The sequence below is a fragment of the Ooceraea biroi genome, unplaced genomic scaffold (genome assembly GCF_003672135.1).
Source record: "Ooceraea biroi isolate clonal line C1 unplaced genomic scaffold, Obir_v5.4 UnassembledTig108, whole genome shotgun sequence".
NCBI classification, from domain to species: domain Eukaryota; kingdom Metazoa; phylum Arthropoda; class Insecta; order Hymenoptera; family Formicidae; genus Ooceraea; species Ooceraea biroi.
In genome coordinates, this window is record NW_020825079.1 from 22,501 (window position 1) to 27,500 (window position 5,000).

The 5,000-nt window shown below is 67.0% G+C and overlaps 1 non-coding gene across 1 annotated transcript in view; it reads right to left on the reverse strand.

The window, feature by feature from the left end:
* Positions 1 to 10, reverse strand: part of LOC113563471 — a 1,920-nt gene extending 1,910 nt beyond the window's left edge. Inside the window, exon 1 of the ribosomal RNA XR_003407469.1 lies at positions 1 to 10. This exon is cut by the window's left edge and continues 1,910 nt beyond it. This is a non-coding gene — a ribosomal RNA (small subunit ribosomal RNA).
* Between the last annotated feature and the right edge of the window lie 4,990 nt (positions 11 to 5,000).

Genomic DNA, 5,000 nt, shown 5'->3' on the forward strand with positions numbered 1-5,000 from the left:
CAACCAGGGAGCTTCTTCTTCGTGCAGAGAGAGCTCGGACTCGCGCTCGGCGCGCCCGCGCAAGCGAGAAGCTCGCGCGACGCGCCGAGGCGCGATCGTGCGTGCCTTCACTTCCTCCGCAGGCCTCGGGGCAACATCGTGTTTTTCCCTTTCATATAATAAAGCCCGCGAGGCTAGAGGGCAAGAAGACGGTAAAAGCGTGTCGTACGGAACACCGCCGGTCGTGATTGCCGGTCGGCGACACGTTGTTTGTTCTGCGTTTTGCATCGAGCGCGTGCGTGCTCGACGCGCCGAGAGCCGGCCGCTACAGCCACTTCACTCTCTTCTCTCGCGTCGTCGCACGCCGCCCCGTTTTCGTTTTAATAAATATATAAAGATCGGTTCTTCCAAATGACCAGGGTTTGCGTGTGGTTTAAAAAGTTTCGGGAGCGTCGCGAGTCGGTACGTATACGATCGCGACTCGGTGCAGCACGGCCTACCCTGATTAAGGCCGTCCCACCGTAAACTCCGCACAGAAATTGGTCCGTGTTTCAATTTCAAAGATCATTCTCACTCTCCTTTTTGTAAAAGTTTTCTCGTGCGCTGAGCGCATCCGTGCCCTGACGATAGATCGAACGTGGCTGCACGCCGATAACGTCGAGGAGCTGTTTCTCTTACGCCGTGTAGGCGCAAGTCGATATATTCGTAACGGATTGCCAAAGCGTACGCGTACGGTGCGTGTAGCGACCGCGCGTGACTGCCGGCATACGTGGAGTTGTTGTTCAGTGAGTGCGAGTAACGTTGTTGTCCCGTATCGGAAACCAACGCGCGCAACCAGCACGCCTTCAGTGCGCGCCACGTATGAGCCATTCGGTCCGCGGACACCGACTCGTGGCAATGCAGTGTGTAACGAAACGCTCCGAGCGGCTGGGCTAGCCGAGCGACTCGCACCTCTTATAATACCCAGCCGGCCGGTCGGGCGGTCGGCGACGCACGGCGCTAAGCACGGCCGCTTACGGGAGCGGGCGTCGATAGACCGCGGCGCTCGGCACATTGCGCCGGTGGCATTCGAATGAGAGAAACGCCGTTGAACGCGAGAATCTGACAACGCCGATCGCCCACGGGGCATCGAACCGGGTCGACTAACACGCCCGGGTACAGAATCGAAGTACCCGATCGACGTAAATGCAAGTTGTAATGAGAGCGGTAGGCGGCAGGACGACACCTCCGGCGCCGAGGGCGGCCGCCGCAAAGTCGCCCGCGGCGTGTTGCTTCGTGGACGACCGCGACCAAAGTCGCCCGCGGCGTGTTGCTTCGTGCACGACCGCGACAAAAGTCCCCCGCGGCGTGTTGCTTCGTGGACGAACGCGACCAAAAGTCGCCCGCGGCGTGTTGCTTCGTGGACGACCGCGACAAAAGTCCCCCGCGGCGTGTTGCTTCGGTGGACGACACCTCCGGAGCCGACGGCTACCGCGACCAAAGTCCCCCGCGGCGTGTTGCTTCGGTGGACGACACCTCCGGGGCGGACGGCGACCGCGACCAAAGTCCCCCGCGGCGTGTTGCTTCGGTGGACGACACCTCCGGAGCGGACGGCGACCGCGAACAAAGTCCCCCGCGGCGTGTTGCTTCGGTGGACGACACCTCCGGAGCGGACGGCGACCGCGACCAAAGTCCCCCGCGGCGTGTTGCTTCGGTGGACGACACCTCCGGAGCCGACGGCTACCGCGACCAAAGTCCCCCGCGGCGTGTTGCTTCGGTGGACGACACCTCCGGGGCGGACGGCGACCGCGACCAAAGTACCCCGCGGCGTGTTGCTTCGGTGGACGACACCTCCGGAGCGGACGGCGACCGCGAACAAAGTCCCCCGCGGCGTGTTGCTTCGGTGGACGACACCTCCGGAGCGGACGGCGACCGCGACCAAAGTCCCCCGCGGCGTGTTGCTTCGGTGGACGACACCTCCGGAGCCGACGGCTACCGCGACCAAAGTCCCCCGCGGCGTGTTGCTTCGGTGGACGACACCTCCGGGGCGGACGGCGACCGCGACCAAAGTACCCCGCGGCGTGTTGCTTCGGTGGACGACACCTCCGGAGCCGACGGCTACCGCGACCAAAGTCCCCCGCGGCGTGTTGCTTCGGTGGACGACACCTCCGGAGCCGACGGCTAACGCGACCAAAGTCCCCCGCGGCGTGTTGCTTCGTGGACGACCGCGACCAAAGTCGCCCGCGGCGTGTTGCTTCGTGGACGACCGCGACAAAAGTCCCCCGCGGCGTGTTGCTTCGTGGACGAACGCGACCAAAAGTCGCCCGCGGCGTGTTGCTTCGTGGACGACCGCGACAAAAGTCCCCCGCGGCGTGTTGCTTCGGTGGACGACACCTCCGGAGCCGACGGCTACCGCGACCAAAGTCCCCCGCGGCGTGTTGCTTCGGTGGACGACACCTCCGGGGCGGACGGCGACCGCGACCAAAGTCCCCCGCGGCGTGTTGCTTCGGTGGACGACACCTCCGGAGCGGACGGCGACCGCGAACAAAGTCCCCCGCGGCGTGTTGCTTCGGTGGACGACACCTCCGGAGCCGACGGCTACCGCGACCAAAGTCCCCCGCGGCGTGTTGCTTCGGTGGACGACACCTCCGGCGCCGAGCGCGGCCGCCGCAAAGTCGCCCGCGGCGTGTTGCTTCGTGGACGACCGCGACCAAAGTCGCCCGCGGCGTGTTGCTTCGTGCACGACCGCGACAAAAGTCCCCCGCGGCGTGTTGCTTCGTGGACGAACGCGACCAGAGTCCCCCGCGGCGTGTTGCTTCGGTGGACGACACCTCCGGAGCGGACGGCGACCGCGAACAAAGTCCCCCGCGGCGTGTTGCTTCGGTGGACGACACCTCCGGAGCGGACGGCGACCGCGACCAAAGTCCCCCGCGGCGTGTTGCTTCGGTGGACGACACCTCCGGAGCCGACGGCTACCGCGACCAAAGTACCCCGCGGCGTGTTGCTTCGGTGGACGACACCTCCGGAGCCGACGGCTACCGCGACCAAAGTCCCCCGCGGCGTGTTGCTTCGGTGGACGACACCTCCGGAGCCGACGGCTAACGCGACCAAAGTCCCCCGCGGCGTGTTGCTTCGTGGACGACCGCGACCAAAGTCGCCCGCGGCGTGTTGCTTCGTGGACGACCGCGACAAAAGTCCCCCGCGGCGTGTTGCTTCGTGGACGAACGCGACCAAAAGTCGCCCGCGGCGTGTTGCTTCGTGGACGACCGCGACAAAAGTCCCCCGCGGCGTGTTGCTTCGGTGGACGACACCTCCGGAGCCGACGGCTACCGCGACCAAAGTCCCCCGCGGCGTGTTGCTTCGGTGGACGACACCTCCGGGGCGGACGGCGACCGCGACCAAAGTCCCCCGCGGCGTGTTGCTTCGGTGGACGACACCTCCGGAGCGGACGGCGACCGCGAACAAAGTCCCCCGCGGCGTGTTGCTTCGGTGGACGACACCTCCGGAGCCGACGGCTACCGCGACCAAAGTCCCCCGCGGCGTGTTGCTTCGGTGGACGACACCTCCGGCGCCGAGCGCGGCCGCCGCAAAGTCGCCCGCGGCGTGTTGCTTCGTGGACGACCGCGACCAAAGTCGCCCGCGGCGTGTTGCTTCGTGCACGACCGCGACAAAAGTCCCCCGCGGCGTGTTGCTTCGTGGACGAACGCGACCAGAGTCCCCCGCGGCGTGTTGCTTCGGTGGACGACACCTCCGGAGCGGACGGCGACCGCGAACAAAGTCCCCCGCGGCGTGTTGCTTCGGTGGACGACACCTCCGGAGCGGACGGCGACCGCGACCAAAGTCCCCCGCGGCGTGTTGCTTCGGTGGACGACACCTCCGGAGCCGACGGCTACCGCGACCAAAGTCCCCCGCGGCGTGTTGCTTCGGTGGACGACACCTCCGGGGCGGACGGCGACCGCGACCAAAGTACCCCGCGGCGTGTTGCTTCGGTGGACGACACCTCCGGAGCCGACGGCTACCGCGACCAAAGTCCCCCGCGGCGTGTTGCTTCGGTGGACGACACCTCCGGCGCCGAGCGCGGCCGCCGCAAAGTCCCCCGCGGCGTGTTGCTTCGTGGACGACCGCGACCAAAGTCGCCCGCGGCGTGTTGCTTCGTGGACGACCGCGACAAAAGTCCCCCGCGGCGTGTTGCTTCGTGGACGAACGCGACCAAAAGTCGCCCGCGGCGTGTTGCTTCGTGGACGACCGCGACAAAAGTCCCCCGCGGCGTGTTGCTTCGGTGGACGACACCTCCGGAGCCGACGGCTACCGCGACCAAAGTCCCCCGCGGCGTGTTGCTTCGGTGGACGACACCTCCGGGGCGGACGGCGACCGCGACCAAAGTCCCCCGCGGCGTGTTGCTTCGGTGGACGACACCTCCGGAGCCGACGGCTACCGCGACCAAAGTCCCTCGCGGCGTGTTGCTTCGTCGACGACACCTCCGGCGCTCCTCACCGGTTCGTGACGCAAGTCCCTCGCGGCGTGTTGCTTCGGTGGACGACACCTCCGGCGCCGAGCGCGGCCGCCGCAAAGTCCCCCGCGGCGTGTTGCTTCGTGGACGACCGCGACCAAAGTCGCCCGCGGCGTGTTGCTCCGTGGACGACCGCGACAAAAGTCCCCCGCGGCGTGTTGCTTCGTGGACGAACGCGACCAAAGTCGCCCGCGGCGTGTTGCTTCGTGGACGACCGCGACAAAAGTCCCCCGCGGCGTGTTGCTTCGGTGGACGGCACCTCCGGAGCCGACGGCTACCGCGACCAAAGTCCCCCGCGGCGTGTTGCTTCGGTGGACGACACCTCCGGCGCCGAGCGCGGCCGCCGCAAAGTCCCCCGCGGCGTGTTGCTTCGTGGACGACCGCGACCAAAGTCGCCCGCGGCGTGTTGCTTCGTGGACGTCCGCGGCAAAAGTCCCCCGCGGCGTGTTGCTTCGGTGGACGACACCTCCGGAGCCGACGGCTACCGCGACCAAAGTCCCCCGCGGCGTGTTGCTTCGGTGGACGACACCTC